We start from the raw sequence: 22,534 nt of genomic DNA, 5'->3' as shown, positions 1-22,534 counted from the left end.
AGTAGAATATGCTGGGCGAGTTGGTTTTTAACTTTCATAACTACAGCGCTAAAGACGAAACAAAAGAAACATACAAGTGACACAATAGAACGCTGACTGACAACTGAATTTTATCGGACAGCCAGGAAGCTTTTATACTTGCTGGCTACCAGAAAGGAAATAAAACACAAAAAACATGCACGGAAGCAACTAGTGCCGGCGGAAAAGTGGCACGTGTCAGATCTCGCAATCAAGTTGCCAGTCAGCGTTCTCGGTTGTGTGAATTGTGTGCTTTCCTTCTCTCTTGTCTTTAGCGCTCGAGATATGGATGCCTCAAGGCGACAAGTTTTCAAGGACGATTCAGTATTCCTGTACGTCTCAAGTCTTGCTGCAATCAAAATAAACGGCGTCAGCCTCCTAATGGCAAGGGACTATAGGAGCAACACTGCTCAAGAAATTAAGGTTAGTTTCAATAAAATGACCTGTTAGAGAACGTGTTCATAGTCAAGAAAGGTGTATTTGAAGACAAACGAGAGACACGAATGCGTGAATCACTACCAACGCCTTAGCAGAGGAACGCAGAAGAGGGACGAGCCAGTAGCTTCCGCCAGTAGTACTCACTCCTGGCTTAAAGGTCGAAACCACGAGAGCCTCCTTCCATGTGGCAGTAAAGCTGACTTGCTGATATTAGAGGCGCCAGGATGTTGCAACAAATCTTAGCGATGAAAGCAGGAAGGTCGTCAGCTCCACAGAATGTTTTTGATGATAAACTACAGATAGCGGCAGTAAGTTTATCTTAAGTGATTAGGCTTCATTATGGAGTGCGATCTGACGCTCCGTATAGCAGAGGCGCTGGTGAGCACAGAGGATTTAAACATCTGGCAGGTATCGAACGCCCTCAATAACGTAATCACCTTTAGAATGCCGCTCCGCGAGTTCTACCTTCAACGATTAATAACTGGACGCCCCACTCCAGTTGTAGCCAACACAGTGCTGTGCGCATGTGTGATTTAATTCCTCTAAAATGAACTAATCACGCGCACAAGCTGGACAAATTTCTTATTGTGTACATAGTTTGTATATGTTACTTCTCCCCCTATCCTCTCTTCCTGTCCCATCACCTCTTTCATTAAAGTTCTCCATTCTGCCTGCTATCCTTTATTTCCGCTGCCCCAGCTCAGGTGCTTCAGTATCGATGGCTGATGCCGGGGCTAGCAAAAATCTTTTCCTTCCTTTTTACTATTATTTTAATAAAAAAACCACTACTACCACCACCTTTTCGAATGCAAAGTCACCCAGGGAATTAGGGGCTCGTTTCTCGCGCTAGCAAAGCGTTTTAAAAACCTGGGATGTCGCGTAAGGCTTTTCGCAACAAAATTACGAGTCCTTGTCGCATCTGAACAGCCTTATTTTAGTTTCGGCCATGCAGGCTTTGAACTGAGAAAGTCACGCATCAATGGAATTTTTTCAAGAAGCTTTTGCAAGTGAAGCTGCCTGCGCAAAGAAAATCTGAGTTCGGCAGAAAAACAGAACGAATATTTTTTGTTACGTTTCTTACGTGCGCGAATAATTTCTGTTTTTCGAAGATTCTTCTGACGCTTGGTTTATGGCGTTTGACGTCACAAAGCGACTATGACTATGAGGGACTCCATAGTGGAGGAATCCGGGTAATTTCGACCGCCTGGGCTTTTTGAACGTGCAATCACATTGCACAGTACAAAGGCCTCTGACATTTCGTCTCCATCGCACTGTGACCGCGCGGCTGGGATCGAACCCGCGTCTTTCGAGTCACTAGCCGAGCACCATAACCACTGAGCCAACGCGGCGGGCACTTTTGACGCTCGAGAGAGCACGCGGTGGAACTCGCCCGCTTTTCCGCCCTGCTATAGTATGAAGCCCACATTTTGGTTGGAGCGGCGAATCACGGGCCTGTTGTTAATTGGTAGTGCACCGACCGTTATGCATGTGAGTGCAGCGCTCGTGGTGGCGTGCTCTGTTTTAGTGATGGAGCATGTGATGGATATTCAGTGGCGTGGGTGTGAATAGTCGTCCTATTTTCTGGTCCGATGGGGAGTCAGTGCAGCACAGTACATGTTGAGTTGAAGGTTTGTTAATATGTTGAGTTCAGACGGCAGGTTCCTTACGGTTAAATGGATTGACGGAGGAAATAATACGGGCCCCTGAGGCACTCCGACGTTTAGTGCTTATGACATGCGTCGAAAGCATGCCTTGCTAACGCAATTTATCGGTGATGGTCAGGAATGAGCTACCACACTGTCTGCTCAGCAGCGCATGCAGTTCGTATCCAATGTGGTGCTAGCCTCGCTGCGAATACTGTAATGTTCTCTGTATGGTGTCAGCGGCTTCAGACGTTTTTCGCATCGTGAAGAAACACAGGGAGGCTTCCCCGGTCATTTTTCCGTGAATACTCGAATTCCGGAGAGTAAAAAATAAAACCACAAAAATTCACCATGCACACTGAATTTTACGCCAAAACATGGAAGAACGGAAAACCAAACATGAGGCCTGCTTCTTGCGCGCCCTTCTGCCAGTGTCATTTATTGGGCTTTACCAAAACGACGCCGTCATGAGGTTCTCCATCGGCTGCCGTCAGTCGCCAGTGAAGGCACTTGGCGCCAAATTGAGCTAGATCCTGAATTATAGACAGTACAGTCATTTTCATGACTTTGCTGACGCTCACTTTCAACTTGGTCGCTGTACTTTGACCTCAGGCCAGTGTAAAAACAGACCGGCTCCGTCGACGGTAGCGAGGCGTGCACGGAATATCTTGATTGAACTTGAAGGCAGATCTCCCGCCTGATTGCCAGCAGCTGAACGCGGAACAGGGTTGTTTCTAATAGGGAGCGCACTCACTATTTGGGGTTCATGACGACCGCAGTGCCAACCGATGCGTCGGAGGGCGCGCCGGTGACGTGCTGCTTACGATTGCCAAACACGGGCTGGACGCTCCGCTTGGGCAACTCAGTGATATAGTGTCATACTTTCATTGACGTCGATAAATATTACCTTTGCTACGACATGTTCATTGACGGTAATTTCGACGAGTATTTCTTAAGAGTGCCTTGCGCCCTATGCTGGCGGCCAACAGTTGTCTGCCTGCCTGCTTGCGGTCCAAGCGTTGCGCAACGGGTTAAAAGCAAAGTTACGTACCGGTTATTGCATCCGATACACAAACTGATACGACGTGAACAGCTGACAGTGAACGCCTCTGGTCTTCCAGGTGGGTGGCCCTCAGTCAGTCCGGATTATCTGGCGCCCCGTGGGACCCCGAACACCACCACGGCCACCCCTGCCCCTACCAGGGAGAAAAAAAAATTTTGCGGTGCAAAGGTGAGCAACGAGCGCATTTCATCTACAGCGTATGCCCACCGACTTGCCTCACACCTTGAGTGACCAGCGTTCGCTTACAGCACATAGTTTTCATGGGAGGAAACGTGCGGGCTCGTTTTGTAAGCGTACGTTTTGTGCTTTTGCAAATGCTGAAAAGCTTGAGACTATCTTTCGCATCTTCAAAAATATATTTTTTTTTCATACAAAGTTTTGCGCGCAACGTTTGCCAGCTCGTCGGAACAACCATAAAGCCGCGGGCTGTGAATACAGCGTTCCGGTCAGGGCCGACTCCGCGTTCTCACGCCAGACCCATTTCGTGTAAGTCAACTTTGCGCCCCAACATGTACGCAAAAAACGCAGGAAGCTTGTGTTGCAGTGTGCGGGCGCATATGCGTGCATGATGCCCATCAGGATCGGCAACAGCCTTACGGAGCGACGCCACTTCTTGCCCCTTTTACGCCGAGAGCGTGTTTTTATGCGTTAGGCATGGCGGTTACGGCTGCTCACTGCGTAGCCTCAGGGAGCCGGGAAAAGAAAACGCTGCGTGCTGCCATTCCCGTTCATCCGCTCAAAGAACAGAGATGTGGCCGCCAGGCGCTTGCGATGTCAGGACAGCAGCTACGAGACGGCTGTCTTGCAACGTCATGATAGAAGGTCAATGCTGGAAGTTGGGGTACCTGCTTCTGAAAGGCCTTTTACGCTTCATTGTTGAGCTGTATCCAGTCAGTCGACGCTCCGCCATCTCCTGCGCTGCGTGCGGCTTCATTCACCGAAGCCGACCGGCTTCGCAGCTAGCAGCCCAGCCGGCTGCGCGCTTCGAGGTGTCTGACCGTCCAGAGCACGAGCGGGCCCGCCGAGCCGTGGGAAACGCGAGCTGTTGACCAATGTTTTTTTGCCAATTGACGCCTGCCCTGAGCTCAGCACTACTGCTGGCACCCCTCAGAAACCATCGTGTGATTTTCAACCATGAAATTTCAGTTACTACAGACACATTACTGCGATTGCTACTGCGATATGCAGACGGCCCAGGACACCGTTTCGTGCCACTGTTGGTGTAAAACGGTTCCGCTCGTGCCCTCGTGTGCGTGCCTGTGTTCAAAGTGTCGGATACAAACCGGATAACCAAAACGCAACCATACTATACCTCACCTTAGCTATACAAAAATGCTGCGTCATCCTTCGCCGAGTTAGCCGGTCCTCCGGTGGCGTCGCGATATGTCAGTGAACGATGGCTTTGGCGATGCGGTTTTGCAATATGTTCTGTTGAATGCACTGAACGACGGCAAACACATTGGTTAGACGCCTTAACAGTGTGGAAATTGTGGTATGATGCAAACGCGACTGCGTTAATTGATTTCAATTTTTGATCAGGTCAGTGCCGGAGGTTCGCAGCCTCCATGTATAGCTACAGGGTGCGCTATTTATTGAATACGTGGCTCTGGATGCGGTATAGGACGTCTTGGATGCGTTCCCTGCAGATGTCTAAAGAAAACAAAAGTACGAAGGTCTGCGGAACAAACATCCCCAACCACCTCGCGCTCCTCTGGGCGTAGAAGTGATAGCAATAGCTTCAAGACGTTGAAATATACTATACGATACCGTACCGTATTGTACCGTGGGGTGCCATGTCATACGATGTCATGCTATGTCATATCGTTTCGTACCGTACCGTATCGTCCCACACCGTGCCATGCATTCATACTATACTATGAAAGCTGCCCCGGTTGCACAGTGGTGATGGCGCTCGGCTACTGACCCGAAAGACGCGGGATCGATCCCGGCCGCGGCGGCAGAATTTCGATGGAGGCGAAATTCTAGAGGCCCGTATGCTGTACGATGTCAGTTCACGTTAAAGAACCACGCTTGGCCGAAATTATCCGGAGCCCTTCACTACAGGGTCTCTCAGCCTGAGTCGCTTTGGGACGTTAAACCCCCATAAACCATAATATACTATGAGTCTTGCCTTCTTACACACACGAGGTTTTAATGTACATCAAAACCGTATACTATACCGACGCCCGCTAATTCGGAAAACCAAATAATTCGGACACAGTTGAGTTTCCCCTTCAGGTGGCGATGAAAAGAAACACCTTGTTGATGACGAAACTGGGGTTTCTTTATAACGTGGTGGATTCTAACTTGCAAACATTCACCTTAATCGAGAAAAGGAGAACTTAAACTATTTACAACATAAATAAAACAAGAAGAAACGATTAAGCAGAGAACTACTTACAACATGACTAAACCGTTGATCAGAGGAATAGTTAGATGGATAGTACTTTTATTCATGTCAGTTCCCGTACACCAAAATCAGCCCTGCCAAAGCCTCAAAGGGCTTGAGTGGCAGCGCATGGCAGACAGGGAACATTGGAAAAGCAAAGGAATATAGAGATGTTGGAACGAAATCGACAAAAAACTTAACACAGAGAGACAAATAGAGAGACATTACTATATTACAACATCGAAAGGGATCACAGTAATGTGAAATTAAGACAATAAAATAAACTCTGGTTCAACCCAGAGCGCATACGTTTAACCCCTCTGTCCCCGCCCTTAGCGGGGAGAACAACCAATAAGGTAACAATCGACCCTCCTCACTAATCAATAATTACGGAAAGGAAAATAAGGTTTCCGCCGACTAGTCACAGATTGGGGAAAGAATATCGACTAAACAATAGTCGGGGAAAGGAAAACCAAAACTCTGCAATTCCCTCGATCAGCCAAATATTTGGGAAAGGAGAGGTTGCAACCAAACACACAAACAAAACAAGCGCCACTGTCATTCCCCACCGCATAGAAGTTACTACATTCCTAACCTTGACATTGGTTTTCTCTTTTGCACGCATGCATGCGAGACAAACGTATGCCGAAGGAACTATCACTGAAGACGTTCGGTTCTTTACACAAGAAAAAAAAACAGTCGTCAAGGGAATAAGCGCTTACCGGTCATTTGATCCTACCCAGGCGCATCTCTCGCATGCCCGAAGCCTCGGTAACCCCTTGGCGCCGCATGCACGTCGACCGCCGTACCTGCCTAAGTTTCTTCAGTACGGGTTATGCCCTTGACGGCACGAAGAACACAAAGACATCAGCCGCAAGAAGCGGAGACGAGGACAGCACGGGTCCCTTTGTTAGCGACACGCCGACTTCAATACAGCCGCCGTGGAGTCCCCGTCGGATGTCCCTCTGAGGCTTATAATAAACTGCACCTCTCCACAGTGCACATCCCTACAGTGCACCAGCGTGACTCACAACCTTAACCCACATCGCCCCCTCCCCCACGCCTTTCGCATCACACCTTTCGTTCTTTTGAGCCCCCTCCCCCTACCCCCATAATTAAAGACGCTAGCCACTGCCCCCAGTCAGCCCTGATGAAGGAGCCGAGCTGGCTTCGAAACTTTGGATTAGAGATTAAATTTTTTTGGGTGGAGATGTGCATGTTAATATAAGTCTTCAAACTCAACCAGATAGTCAAATCTGCCGAAATGTTTAGCTTTCAACCTCCTGAGGCTAAGTGGCTCCAGAAACGCGGCATTCCTCGCAACCAAGAGACTAAATGGCGCCATGGAATGTTAAGGGAACTTCACAGACAGCTTGTCCAGTCCATTCAAACCAATCTGCTACTCAATAGCGGGAATGCCGTTAATTCGGAGCAGTCTGGCTGCGCTGCGGCTAATTAGAACACTCGGCGACATGTCCAGCATTCTTGGATAAAAATTTTGAATACTATAACTCTGTAAGGTAGTGTTATAGAAATATTGAAGGCAATGGTCCTTTCTTCAGATGCGATGCAAAATCTTGCTTTTAAAGTTTTTCCCATCGCTCTCATCGGGTTTTCATCACATTTAATTAGGCACCAGTTGCAAAAATCGAGCTGTTTCTGAAAGTCATTTGGTGTCAGTTCCTGGTGAAGACACACATGACAGGGGTGGTAGCTGTGTCTTGATAGTGGCCTCCAAACTGATGCCGGGCTGACTCCGTGCGCGTTGGAGATTTCCCTGACACTTGCTGCGGTCCTGATAGAAACGTACGCGAGGACATCAATTTCAAAATCGTTGATTGCGATCCCTGGTCTCTTCCTTTTCTCAACAAGACCTGATTCAGTAGAGCTAAATTTATTTAATATCGATACGAACGTGGAATAAGTCGGCACACGACGGCCAGGATGTTGGGCAGCATACAGTCTGAAAGCCAGCTCAGCGTCCATTTGCGCGCTCACATAATCGATAGCCCGTTAGCAATCGGTGAATTAGTGTTATTAGCATGCACAAATTGCCAACGGTTTAGAAGGAAAGATTTAATCCATTGGAAGACGTTAGGATCGAGATTAAGATGGCTCAGTTTATGTAGCAGCAGTTTATGGCATACTTTATCAAAGGCTTTGGAAAAGTCCAACAAAATGCAGTCAGCGCATGATGAGTTGTCAAGTATGCGGTATAGCTTATCAGTAAAGACTAGTAGTTGAGTTTCACGGGAGTATGTTTGACGAAAACCATGTCGCGCAGGGTTGCAAAATGAATTCTCATCGAGAAAGGTAACGACATTTTTGAAAATGATATCTTCTACTAATTTGCAGCATGTGCTGGTGAGCGAAATGAGACGAAAGTTTTGAGGGGAGTGCTTACAAGCGGACTTGTGAAGTGGAACCACCTTCCCAATTTTCCAGTCGTTAGGAAGGCTTGCTGTGTCGAGTGACTGCTGAGAAAGTTTGGTTAGTATAACTGAAATATAAGCACAAGTATTTTTTTTGGAATTTAGCGATAATCGCGTCGGAATCAGGTGAAGAATCATTTTTAAAGGTTCAATTAATTTGGCTACACCAGGTGGATCGACAGTTATAGGCGACATTGTCGGGAACCTGTGGTGCGGTATGAATGGAAGATTAACGCTTGAAATGGAGGAAAAGCTTTCAACGAATCTGTCATTCGGCACGGAAGCACAAAGGTCATTTGGGATAAGTTTACTGGAGGCGTCTTGTAGTCTAATTAATGGGTCGTTCGCAGGGTGTACAACGCACCAAAATTTTTTAACACTCGTTTTCTAAATAGCTGGTAATGTGGCAGAGAAAAAGTTATTCTTTGTAAGTTTAATCGCGTGGACGTAAGCGTCGGAAGCAGATTTGTACTTCGCCCATTACGCATTAGATGGTGAAAACTTCGCGCGGTGGTATAAACGTTTCTTTTTGTTAGATAATCGTCTTATGTGAGAGTTGTGCCATGGTGCTTGTGGATTAGAGGTGACGTTGCGCTTTTAGATATATTTATCAGTTAGTTCGTGAACCTTCGTTTTCAATGATATCCAGTTATCCCCGACAGAGCAGTAGTCTGAATTTGCAATAAAGTAATGAACAAATGTGTCCTGTTCATCGTTAATAGCGGTAAAATGGGCGAGTTTGTAATCCAGAATGATTTTTTTATTTTATTAACTTTTGGACGTGGTATGTAAATGCAGAAATTGAGCAGAACGTAATCGCTGATGCCTGGAAGATATGTTTTGTCAGTAGCTAACTCTGGATTAGTTACTAGAATTAGATCGAGAGTGTTCGAAGCGTTATTTACCGTCCTCTCGTAACTGAGTTAGCGAAAATGTGGCGCATAGTTTTGCGAATTCTTTAGCTTGATGCGAAGGGGGAGATGACGAAGGCGGCTGAGCTGTCCATAAAATAGTTGGAAAATTAGTCCTCAAGTAGAAAAAGCGGTGGTGACGGAAATCGTGCGCGAACAAGATATATAGCGTCGTGAAGTTTCTTAGTGATTGTGGACGAATAAGAAGGAGAACGGTAACAGACGCCAATAACCAATCTGAGGATGACCTATCACTATTGATGGAAAAATTAGTCCTAGTTCGCTGAAGACTTGGATACATGAAGATGGAATGTCTTTGTAAATGGCAAGTAAAGCACCACCGCCGCGCTTAGCTGTCCTATCGCAACGATATACCGAATAGCAATGAGCGTTGTGGAAGATTTCGGAATCTGACACATGCATTGGGAGCGAGGTTTCCGTTAGTGCTATAATGTCAGCTGAGCATGTGTCTATAGCATAAGATAAAGAAAGATGCTTGTTAAGTAGGCTCCTGACGTTAGCATAAAGAACTGATATCGACGATGACAACTGTCCATTACCCGTCGCGATTCCCTATAGGTGCAGCGCAAGATCCAGTTACGGAATCCAATGCAGACGATTCCAATGCAGATGATTCGCCACGTGCCACGATTTCTTCAAACGTGTCCGTGGTAGGGTTATACAAGAAGCATTTTTTATTGATGTGCAGCTTGTTATATTGTATCTTAAAAGAGCGAGGGCCAGCGTGATTATATTCGAATTCTCGAGCCTGGCGCGCAGCAGGTGAGAAATTTTCACTGATAGTGATGTTATCTGTTTTAAATTGGTTACGAAGGGTTAATATCTTGTCTTTCATTTTGGTGTCCAAAAATTTAGCTATGATTGGTCGACACTTCTTTTCTGGAAAAAACTCCCAGGCGATGTGCACGTTGAATTTAACTCGAGGAGCATACTTCGACAACCTTAGTCAAGGCTTCCAGGAGTTTAGATTCAGTATCTGCCCAAGTCTCTTCCGCATCGGGTGTACCCCTAAATATTGTTTTCACGTCGCGATCTATCTTCTGCTTCATCAAGGCGAGACTGCAGCAAATCATTTCGAATACGTTGGTCTTCTACAGATTTCTTTAAAGGTGAAAGCTCTGGACCCATGTCGTCGAATTCCTTTGCCTTTTCTTCGAGTTCATCAAGCATCTTGCACATGCCAGCTAACTTTGATTCGATGTTCTTCTGAGTACTCCTAATGCCTTTTATTCAGCTGCTAATTCGACCTGATCTTTTGAGCTTTGCAACGGACGAGAAAGTACATCCTTGAGCAGCTTAAACATAACTTTCATTTGATCAGATGCATTGTCTGGCAGGTTGTCTATGTCAAGGGAGCGAGTCGTAGGACCCGGGTTAGATTCAACGTCGCCAGAGCGCAAAAGCAGGAAAATCATTGAAAAACATTCACAAGCAGCATCAAAGCACACCCGAGGGCATGGGAACAGAAGTAAACAGCGATCGTCGCATTTCCTAGCGTGCAAAGAATTGTGCGCACAAACCTGCACAGTGAAGAAACGAAGCATTGGAGGCATGCCGATGTCACTGTTCCCGTGCCCACTGAAGGGAAAGCCAGCGTGTTGTCGCTTTAAATCCGGTGTGAGTGGCGATGCCATCGTCGATGACGCTGGACGGGTGTGGACGAGGGATTCTATGAAAAGAAGAGCCTGGCCGGGTAAAAGGCTGAATTTGTCGGTGAACCGAAGCCCAGAACTTGCAACCCCCGGAGCAGAGAAAGACGTCGAGTCAGTGCCTGCAGCCGGCGAAGTTGATATGCCGAGCGCCAGCACAGCCTGCACAGCGAAAAAACGAGGCATTGGAGGCATGCCGATCTCACTGTTGTGGTGCCCACTCGTCATCGCCTTGTCCACGGTATCAAACTCTCAAATGGCACTATCCACCCTACAATAATTGAAAAGTTATTTAGTGAGTTTGTTAAATGCCTGGATAATTAGAGGGGTTTTGAAGCATACTGTGTCCACGAGGGCAGAGAGCGTGATCGTACACATATTTTTGTGCTATATTGAACCCTATATCCTCAGGAATTTGTGAAACTTCGCTAAAACACCCGGTATATACACACTCAGTACTTTGCTGTGTGGCAACGACGTAGAGGTAGAAGGAACAAGTCGGGCTGCCCTTGTTTGTAGTAAAGAACAAGGTTGAAGTAATTATATGCGGTATTCGTTCTATGGCGCTAGTGGACGCTATATATATATATATATATATATATATATATATATATATATATATATATATAAACATTCCCCTATGCACCTTGGTTTCGGTGACGGTTTGCTTCCTTAATATGTTTGTCAAACGAGCCCCTCATTTCATTTGCCTTGTCTGCTAATAGCTTAACAGGGGTCTCGGTTCTGGCAGTCTTGATGCCATAGGTAGCATAAGAGGGTTCTCGCACAGTTTCCGCCCTCGCCGTTAGATGACGTTCTACGTCACACTTGCGGTATTACAGGACGTGCTACGTCCACCGCTATGGACGAGGGTGGCGCTGGTGAACACTCTCAAGGTTCGCTTACACGCAAAACATAAATACCCACGAAAGCAGCAGATTGGACAGCCGTCGCTGTAGCTCAGTTGGTAAGAGCACCGGACGCGATATTCGGAGGTTGTGGGTTCGGATCCCACCGGAGGCATGGTTGTTTTTTTCTGCTGGTTTATAAGTAATTTTCTTTAAACCAATTGATTGGCATTAGAAGTAACAAAAAATAGAAAACATTCCCCTATGCACCTTGGTTTCGGTGACGGTTTGCTTCCTTAATATATATATATATATATATATATATATATATTTATATATATATATATATATATATATATATATATATATATATATATATATATATATATATATATAATTTTGTTTAAACGATTTATTAATCTAAGTAATATTATCCCGCTGATAAGCACAACACAATAAAAAAAATATCGTGCCCCTATGCAGCTTGGTTTCGGTGACTGTCAGCTCCCATCATAAGTATATATATATATATATATATATATATATATATATATATATATATATATATATATATATATATATATATATATATATATATATATATCCTAAAGCAGGACTGGCATTACATTGGAAAGAAAACAGACGTGGTGTAGAAACGTTACGTTTCTTGACGTTCCGAGCCCGAACCGACCTTCGTCGAAACAGAGCTGCGGGCAGTCTCTTTAATGTTTATGTTGGCGTTATCACTATCTGCACCACTAACGATGAATATAAAAAAGCTAAATTGGGGTGAAATCATGCAATCGAAAAAGCGCTGTTATGTATCAAGGCGTGCTATGTATCAAGTTATGTATGCGTTCTTCCATCTTCGTGGAAGAGCCGAGAGGGGGCTTGGGAAAGAATACTAACCCAGCAACAAAGGAAGCCGGACAAAAATGCTTAAAGGGGTGTTTGTTTCTTTCAATCGGGCGATGGTGCACCCACCGCTAGTTTAGCCGCCTAAGCTAGATATGGTAAAAAAGAGCGAGAGAGAAAGAAAAGAGGGGGAACCCGAAAGATTGTTGCTAGCGTGAAAGACAACAGCTGACAGAGTAGCCAGAAGGAAAAGAGAAATGAGGAGGGGGGGGGGTATGTGCCCTTCGCAAGAAGTGTTATCTAAGCCTTTTGCCGCGGCTACTTGGCAGCGACGAAGTCGCAGCGGCAGCGGTGACAAAGCATTCTTTACATGGAAGCAAGCGCATCGAAGCTTTCGCGATAGTAGCGCCGCCTAGTGTCACAGCAGGGAGTTAAAGGCTGTCGTACGTACGGTCGTTTTTTGTGCGTATCCGCAAGCATGCGAGTCGCACATTTTTCGCCTTCGTGCGGACGTGGGGCAGAAAGGCGCGCGATCAGTTTGCTGCTTGGGGGAGACCCGGACGGTTCCAGCGTTCCTATTGGTGCGCCCGGCAGTGCCTCCCGTCTAATCGCTTGCGGCGGTACAGGCACGTGTTTGAAGCAAAATGCGTAGATATCTTGCGGCAGAAATTACCATAATAATTTCGGCGTACTCGTGCATTTGCTCCTATATTTTTCATGACTGGGCATCGGCTCCGGAGCAGCCGTTCAAGCAAAATCATAAATTCACTGGAACTCAGCGTACCAGTGACTTTACAAAATCAAGGCTCCCATAGCCTCTTGTGGGCGAAGTGCGAAAAGGTCAGGAGAGCGTTTTACTGCGCACCGATTGGCGCATGCTTCTGATTCGCACTCACTTCAAACTCTGTCATCTAGACACCACACTCTCTGAACAGAGCCTGTTTTCTTTAGGTTGTCTACGGTGCGAACGCCTCATCACCGCGAGTGGCAAAACTATGCGCTCCGCGTTGAACATAGCGATCGCCGCGATTGAGCATTCTTAAAGACCTCAATGAAGCAAAAGTAACGAAAAGCTTTGAACTTTCCGGCTTCCCTCCTCTCCTCGCGCCTCGCTGGATAACAGAGCCTCCCATTGGCCGAGGCACCATGATCACGTGCTAGATACCCTCAATATATAAGAGTCATAAGCGTAAGCGTGCGCGCATAGCATTTTCACCGAACAGCGCTATTAAGTCGGTGTGCTGCTTAACTAAAGGGACGATAAGAGACATGCACCAAGGAAAGACTGACACAAATAGGCCCATAAATGCGTGTTAGCTTTACAATGCACTAGTTTAGCTAGCTAGAACTAGCTTGTACAGAGAGTGCAAGTTACCTTAAATGCAACTGTAGCTGCCGACACAACTACTGTGCAAATCTGGCACGGTATTACTAGAAATAGATTGTGATGAAAGTTCCAAAGGAACAACGTTATGCATAAGAGAGCCAGAGAGGATGATTTTGATTTGCCGAGCTGGGCGAGTAACTAAGCACTTTATTACACCAATTTGTTTTAATAATGATTATACGTCAACGGTCCTAAATGACAACATTTCAGCGGTAAATTTTGACATGGTGTGCAAAGTGGAGCTTGAGGAGTTTGTAATTTACTAATAAGGGAGTAATTACCCATTCGCGTGCAAGCACAGCCATACGGCTACAAAGCAAAGCTTTGTAGCTTTTCTTTGTTTTATGTAGCACGTGGGTGGGTGCTAATGAGTAATTACTCCCTCATTACATGTCTCTCCACCTCGAGGGATTCCCTTAAAACATTGGACCGACACTGTTCCCACTTCGAGTTTGCCCTGCCATGTGCTAGCCGTCCCTAATAGCTGAGCTGGTAGAGCGACTACCCCGGTGAGTTGGTGGTCTCAGGTTCGAAACGGAGACCAGGACAAATTCTCGTCTAATTACGAAGTTTCTGTGGGGCCTGTATAGCTTCCCTCTGTAGCCGTATGGCTGCCCTTGGGTAGATGCTGATGAGTAATTACTCCCTTGTTACAAATCTTCTCCGCCTTGGGGAATTTACCTAAATCAATGGACCAACATCGTCATTTGCTGCGTGGATTTTTGCATTGACCAGGTCAAAAGACAAGACGTTAGTAAGCCTTGTGAGGTTTCAAATTAAATCAGGTGGTTTATTTCTATCAAACAGATGGAGGGGAGCGCCATTCTAGCCTTTCACGGAGAAACAATGTAACTTGAAATGCAGTGACATGAACTGAGGCACAAAAGTGCTTTTGCGTCTAATAGAGAAGCAACCTTGAGTCGGAACAGATTAGTTAGTTATGGGAGGTAAAGAGCAAAACAAAAACTGCAGTTTCTTCACGAGATAAAAAAATTGAAGAGTAATCTTTAGTGCTGTGACACTGTAGCTTCAAAAATAGTCTGAGAGAATAAAACTAGCGGCTCAGATCTGGACTAATCCCAGTATTCTAGCGAGGTTAGATTCATATTATTAGAATGCCTGTAATGGGTGTAAATATGGGTGTAAATGTATGTGTGTATGTATATGGGTGTAAGAATGGGTGTAAATATCCTAAGTTCTGTGTGGGTGTGTAAGGATTATTAGGCAAGACCATGCCACATTGTGAGCCATATTGTTAGCTGAGTATTTTAACCAGTGTACAGAGAACACCCCTTTCTCAGCAAGGCCTAATAAGTGGACAAAATGTTGTTATGCTGAAAATAAAAAATATTACTTGCATTCTTAGTAACATTAGAAAACAGGCCATTCTAGAGCATGAAAAATGTTGTTCTGGAGAATTGAAACGCTGGTACTGATTGCAAGGTGGCATACCGCATCTAACTTTCATTGCAGGCATGTGGCAAAACATGGAAGGGAAGTTCATAATGTGTGTAATAATAAGCTGAGGCCCAAGGGAAATTGCTTGGAGGTCGTCTGAGGTTGCAGGAAAAAACAGTATATTTAAGAATTAGCAAGAAAAATCTGCCTGCGACTGAATGTTAAAGCTGGGATTGAGTTTAGAGCTTTTGGATGCAAGTTAAAGCTTAAGAAAATCAGCCTTACATAAATAAAGGATCTCATCACATGATTTTTTTCAGTCAAGAAAAAAAGCATCGAGGGGGATACTGCAAGTGAAGTATAAATGCATGTCATGAAGAACGAGAGCAAGCTGGCTTTTGCAGGGATGTGTTCCAAAAGCTTGCCGATTTCTATAAATCAACTTAATGAGCCAAAGCAGTCTAGCAGGCAAGAGTATGAACTGTATTTTGTGATTTGAAGCACGTGCTAATGCCACAAATAGAGCCACAGGTGCTGGCTGATGATTGGCAAGACATATGCAGGGGCCAAGCTACGATGAGGCAGGAAAATATATGCACCGTCATGCACTATATATATGTACACCGTACTTACTGTCCTGCTGTAGCCTTCTGTAAGTTTCACAGATCTTGACCTGAATGTACTGTCGGGCGAATGGGTGGCAAGCTGTCATGCTGAAACCAGCTCTACAGGGCTCAATTTGATATCTGCTGTCTAAAAGTGGTGTCACGTAAAGTCAGTCGTTTTTCTTCAGCCGCCAAACTGCTGAACTTTACAAAACATCCTTGTAATCAGCTTTCATAATTTACAAAGACAAATGTACTTCTCGAGTCACCTAGTTAAATGTGTAGAAACATAAGCTGCTGCCATACTTTTTTGGGCTTAATATGAAGTGAAATACTCATGACGAAACAGACACATAAGTTGACACAAATTAAGAACTTGTACACAGTGATCCAGCCGTAATTTAATTGCGGCAATGATTATTCTTTGTAATCGCGTGATGCCATTTTGTCACAACCTAAACCGAAAGGGCTAGACGAAGTTGTTTTCAGTGGCCCAATCATCGTACAAATATTTTTTGCTTACGTAGGTCTCCACAGCGAGCGGGAAATAAAAAAAATGACTCTCCAGAAAAGACATTTGCACTTCAGGCCGATGTTTTCCCACAGGTTACTCAGTACCGCCAGCCATTCGTAACCCGAGCACACACCGTAGAAAAAAATGTACTGAATGGAGCACCAAGGCACAGGATGGCGACGCTACTGTTTTTCCGACGGCCGTATGGCCAAGATCGTGTCGCTTCGCACACACGGCAATTCTCAGGCACAATGCGCGCACGAACCGCGATCAAAATCGTTGATGGATACGTAGCAGACTTCGCGTAAAAGCACTCGCTCTGATCGCAAACACTTTCTCTACGCGGACACTTGTCACTGTGCTGCGCAGCTTATGCACGCACCGCAAATTCACCAGGGACAGCTGTTACCCGCCTGCTATCCATGATGATCCTTACAGGAATTACAAACGTTTGCAACAACTACAACAGCTCCAATTAAACACTTCGTGACACCGCCTCCACTTAGGTCTTGCGTCGGCTTGAAGAGGCGCTCAGTCAACTCGATTAGCGTAGATGATTAAGTATTCTACTAGATGAACTGTCACCGGCCGCTTCTGTACGTCGCGAAGTTCGCAGTCGCTCTGTACACAAGTAATATCACCACTTCTGAAAAAAGACATAGCGCTACAAGTACACGCACAAAATGACGGAGACGAAGGACAGGCGCCAACCTCCAACTGCTTATTCCGGAAAGAGCACATGTTTGTGTATGTACTTGTGTGTATGTACTTGTATATGTACTTGTGTGTCTTTTTAAAAAGTGCAAAACCAACTAGCCCGGCAACATACGTTATTGAAAAATCAACATGTGGTCAATATAATATGTTTCGCGGCCACCACCTACACCTCCCTCCTCATTACAATCGAGGGACGGTCACCTTGCTCTGGCAGGAGGAGGAGGAGGAGGTACCTGAGACGTCACGTAAAAGGCCGCCAATAGCTGCAATACGGTCGCCAGCCGAGCCCGCTCATCTGCACAGAAGTTTAACCAATTTTCTGGTCGCCGGACCAGCTGGACGCCTACACCCACATTCTCACAGCCGGTTTTTCGCTTCCTCTGTCGACTCGGTCGCCGCCGGAGCCGACGGAGGGGGATGTTTTTGAACCGGTTTCGCCCCAAATCTTGCGGCCGGCGCCGCTGGGCCCTGCTCTACGTTTCCGTGGAGCGGCGGCGACGGAGCCCCGCCCCACAAAAAATGTGCCAGTCACAGCGCGAGCTCGCCTCACGTGACCCACGGCTTGCTTGCTGCGAGCGAGAGATGGCGCCGGCGGGCGTCGCGGATTAGAGTCACTGGAAAATTTTTTTCCAGTGACTCTATCGCGGCTTCCCTATCACTGCTTTGGCGGCGGCGATGCGCCAGTGTGTGGATGCGCGGGCGCAAAAAAAAAGCCCCCCCCCCTTTTTTTTTTCACCGTCGGGAGATGCACGCGTCTTGCGCCCCGAAAGCGCCCGCTGCGAAGGAACAGAGGGCGGATGACGGCTTTATTTTATTTGGCAATATGCAAAGCATTCCACATAAACGAGTCTGCTATGAGTTTTGTGTTTGCACTGGGCGCGGGATATACGATAAGCGAATTTGCATCTGTTGCGCTCAAGTAGCACCACTGTTATGTATTTTGGTTTATCGCGCTATCTTTTATAGCTTGAAGAAAAAATTACTCGGATGGTACCTAGCTGCGAACAAGAAGTTATTATTTAAAAAGCTAGCTAGTCAGTCTAAACTAATTAATTGACTGTGCAGTGCGAAAACTAAAGTTAGGCAGGGTTTAATCATGGTTATACCAAAGGTCGAGCGAAAGCATTTTGGCAATGGCCCGGACGAGATTTGGAGGTCGTCATCGTGTCGGGCACGCTCAGTTATGGTTGCACGCTCAATATGGCTGGACGCTCAGTTATGGTTGCTCCAATTCGGCCGAAGTCAAATTTTGGGGCTAGGCAGGGTCAAGTTTAGAAACTGGCATCGTATCGAGCCCATTGAAATTAGCCTGAAAATAGATTTTGGTCCAAATCAATGCAGGTCAAATTTCGGGAGGGGGGCAACGTTTCGGAAACGACCTGGGTCTAATTTGGAAACACCATCACAATGGTCATAGTCAAAATATGCTTGTCATCTGACTTAAAGTTGTTGCTATGAAATCGCTAAGTGCGAAAGCCGCTTCAGTGTCATATGCACACACCGGACTGAAACTCAAGTCTTGCTGAATGGATACTGCAGAGTAGGCCACACGACCCCAGCAGTACTGAACACATTTTACGCGCCTAGGACACTCCTTCAGTTGTTAAAAACGTGGTTACATTTAGCTGGACACCATGGAGAGAGAGAGAGTGAGAGAAACATAGGAAAAAAATTCATCCCTTTACCCAGCAAAACATTGGCTAGTTCGAGCACATACAGTAAAAACACAACTGTAAAATACAAGCGTTTGCGATAGACATGGTTGTACACACAGTTGCATATCAGAATAGAATGCATTAAAACAGACGGGAATGTCAGCAAAACGATCCGGTATAGAACGTTACTAGCATGACGAATTTATCTCTTTCAGACATTCGTTCAGTTCGGCTATCAAGAAAAATCTTAAAATTTGCATGTGTATTAGCCGATACTGGTAAAATATTCTCCAAACTGTTTTGCTGGCCTAATTCTCGAACGTTAGTATAATTGCCAATGTAGGAAGCGCCGGCAAACCATTCCTGTATTGATAAGAGTTCATTACCCCCTACATATGTTCGATTTGGTTCCTATTGGCCAGAATAATGTGACTGCAGTGCGCCCAGCGCTTTAATAGTAGCTTGCTATATTCGTATAAATATGTTTTGGTGCTGTACGCGTGGTGTTTCGCTGCAAAAACTGTGGAGTTGCGCAAAATTATTCAACTAACTTCAAACATTTTCCACCTCTTGCGAGATCGCATTGTTTTTTTTTTTGCGATAATAGTCAAGCAAAGCAACGCCAGCACACGACAGACGACACCGCACCTTCGGCATCTCCTTCGGATCCGCCGCCGCCGCCGCTGTTTCGTCGAAAAAAAGACACTGGAGTCCCTCGGGAGAAGCGAGCGTCCGCCACGACTGGTTTGCCGGTGTCCGGTGCCAATTTCGATTAGAACACAGCGCCGCTCCCTTGCTGCCGCGGTTTTCGGCTCCGTCGCTGCCTCGCCGCAGAGGAGGCCGGCTGTGAGAATGTGGCCTATTAGCTTGGCCTGTGCGCTCTGTCGTCCGCATGCTGGCGGATCCTCAGAAAACAAAAAGAAAACGATCGTACGACGGCCTTTAGGCAGCTGCGGGTTTTCAACTCCACTCCCGGCGTCTGAGTTTTCAGAAAAGCCGCTATGCTTACAAGCGCTTCTACTTTTGCCCACCACTCCGACAATGCCCCAATTTCCCCTGGCTTCGCTGCGACGTGCTTTCTTGTTTACATGCATTTCTGGAAGGCGCAATCTGGATTCGATCCACCCCCTGCTGGCGCAGTCGCTCCGCTGCGACTCCTCTATGGGCGCGTTCCAATTCTCTAGACGTCTAGGAAGCCGTCTACATGTCCATATATTGGAATTTGCCAACTGCTCACGCCGCCTCGCGGCATAGAATGTAACTAAAGCTTATGAACAGTTATAGAACAATTTTCCTTAAACTTATCAATAAGGATCATTAAAAGCGTGTTTTTAGCAGTTTGTACATTTTTGTTGCAATAATATTGCGCGTAAATCGGAATGATGGCTGCGCCTATCGGTCAGTACGCTTGTAGCAGACGGGGCCGCTGTCTGAAGACGACAATAAAGACATATACCGTTATTCCTTTATTATTGACGCTAAACTGTACATGCTCCTCGATTGTGCTCGTCCAGACGGTCCTGTAAACATAAAAAATGCGGATGACTGTAAACACAAATTTATTATGCGCGAAATCTGATACTCCTACTATACACTGCAACAGAAAAACACGTGCGTGCCATTAAACCTGCTGTCTGCTGTACGTGGTACTCGGCGACGGCGAGAAACCTTAATACAGCAACCAGCTTTAATCCTGCACAGACTAAAATCATTTCGCAACATGCCAGCACCGTTCGGTGTGTTTGTTCTGATGCTGCAGAGATAAAAAAGAATGTGCACCAAAGAGTTGATACAGCTAATACAGTAACAGGAAAACACATTTGTATGCCGTTACGCCAACAGTCGTGACGCCCGACCAGGAACCCAACGACAGCGAATTAGAGATCGATCTTAAGAGCCGTCATCGTCAGGTTATAAAGAGGCCATGTAAACATACCTACAGCGTCCGCCGCTGTAGCAAATTTCTCAACCGCACCATTCTTTTGCTGCGCGATTCACATAAAAGCACTACTAGGAATCGCACGTCCACGAAGACCGCCTAATTAGCCTCTATTTTGCGTACCAATTCACATAACGGAATGACTCGCATTTGTAGGACGGTGCTTATCAATACTCCGGCTACAGTCCGACGCCCGCAAAGTGCATGTCGCGCTTTTTCGCGTAGTATGTACATAAGCTCCGTCATCTTTAGACAGGAATTTAGCCTGCGTCACGGTGTCTTACACCGTGACCTGCATCGATGTTGACTTCGGCGAAGCAGTCATATTGGACGGCTTCGTGAGAAATGGAACGCGTCTCAAGATGGCGGCTTTCCGGCTAGACGTCTAAGTAGCCGTCTACTGGGAGGTATTGGAACGCACCCTACGGCAGCGTAGCGAAGCGAGCCGTATACATGACGGCGACTCTGCGCTGCGACTCTGTCGGAGCCTTGTGAACCCCGCTTGTGAAGCTGAAGATGAGTTGCGGCATGCAAAAAGGGTATGACCTCAGACGACGCACTCAAGGGTTGCTTTGGCTATTGGTTGCAATTTTCGTAGGTCTCTGACATCTGAAAATTGGAGAGGGCGCCGTGGCTTTCCTTTATGCCCACTTGCACAGTATTAATTCTCGTCGCTCGCGCTCACAAGCGTTTCTGAAGCCGTTCTGTAATATTGTCACTTTAAGTTTATCGAACTCATGGCCTTTTCTCTGAGGTGTTTAGAAAGAGAGAAGTCGGGGAGGGACTGAAGGGCAGTTACTCAATCTGAATCGGAAGCAATTTGGCCTATGTACTGCAATCCACACTCGCCGAGTGTGCGGCGAGTTTCGGCCGCTCCCCGGCCGATACGTCAAGACCAGCACAGTATTTTTTCACCGTCTATATTCTCTCACGTATGTGTACTCTCTATGCAGCAAGATTGACAGTGGCCTCCAAAGAAAGCGGGCTGCAGCAGCCGCCTGTGAATTCCAGCTTGCGACAGAAGGCAAGTAGCCAAAAAATTTTGTCGCGCCATAGTGTTCTCGTGCTCCGCTTTTCACGCGCTGTTTCCCATTCTGCGCAGTTGCCAGTGATGTATAGGTGCCAGTTTGACTGGAAGTTATCGGATATCATTAACATCCAGCACATCAGCCGTGCGGCTTTAATGAAGACACGCTTTGCGAACCCCGTGCGTCATATCTTGGTGCAGTGTTCCACGCCGAGAGTGGGGAGTGGATGTGGTTCCTGCCCTGAGAGTGACAAAATCCAGCTCCCTTAAAAGTGATTTTTTTTTTCTTTTTAACGTTACTGTTTAGCTGCTGTTGAGCTTCTTCAGGTTTGCGTATTTAATGAACTTTGTGCTTCAAGCTTCAGCACTCTTCTGATCACACACTCAACTAACTTCAAGGGCAGATTAAGAGAACAATTGAGAATGACTTGGCCCATGGATATTTTGCTGCCCTAAGATAAGTAGCATGCAGTTAGCTTGAGGAAAACCAAAATATAAACGAGAGCAGTTTTTATGCCTAGTCTTCTGCCTTTTTAAATCGCAAGTTTATATTCACACTTTGGGTTATCAAGTCTTTCAAGAGAGCGTAAGCCGAAATGTCTACGACTCCCAACGAAAACAAACGTACCCTCATTATGCTTGATAACTGACATCGCTATACTCGAGCCTACGCTGATGTTAGCGAAAATGAGGCGCTAATTTTTATTACAGCATTAATAAATTCGAACGATCCTGAATTATACCTGGGCTATGAGGCGCTTCGTATTCAGAAAGTTCGGTCTTTTTCGTGTCTACCGATATCAGTACACGGGTATGTTAGCGTTTCGGCTGCATCGTAGGCGTCTGTGGCCGAAATCAGGCCACTGAACATGTGCTCAGCAGTAGAACATCTGAACATAAGAAACCGCTGAATCCTTTCAGGGGACCCCTTTTCTAGCGGGAATAGTTTGGGAACCGGTGCTTGCGATTAAACGCATTCAAGATGCGACGAGCCCGAGCGCCGGCAAATGGACAAAGAATTTCGG

General features: G+C 46.2%; 1 protein-coding gene across 1 annotated transcript in view; it reads left to right on the top strand.

Moving 5' to 3' along the window:
* The window catches only part of LOC144134264 (uncharacterized), a 75,188-nt gene that overhangs the window by 6,070 nt on the left and 46,584 nt on the right, over positions 1–22,534 (top strand). The window contains exons 2-3 of the mRNA XM_077667236.1: positions 3,221–3,330; positions 21,436–21,506. The gene's annotated coding sequence lies outside the window, so the exon portion shown is untranslated. The remainder of the gene's footprint in view (positions 1–3,220; positions 3,331–21,435; positions 21,507–22,534) is intronic.

Source organism: Amblyomma americanum, chromosome 1 (assembly GCF_052857255.1).
Source record: "Amblyomma americanum isolate KBUSLIRL-KWMA chromosome 1, ASM5285725v1, whole genome shotgun sequence".
In the NCBI taxonomy this organism is placed as follows: Eukaryota; Metazoa; Arthropoda; class Arachnida; order Ixodida; family Ixodidae; genus Amblyomma; species Amblyomma americanum.
This window is presented reverse-complemented; position numbering and strand designations above follow the sequence as displayed.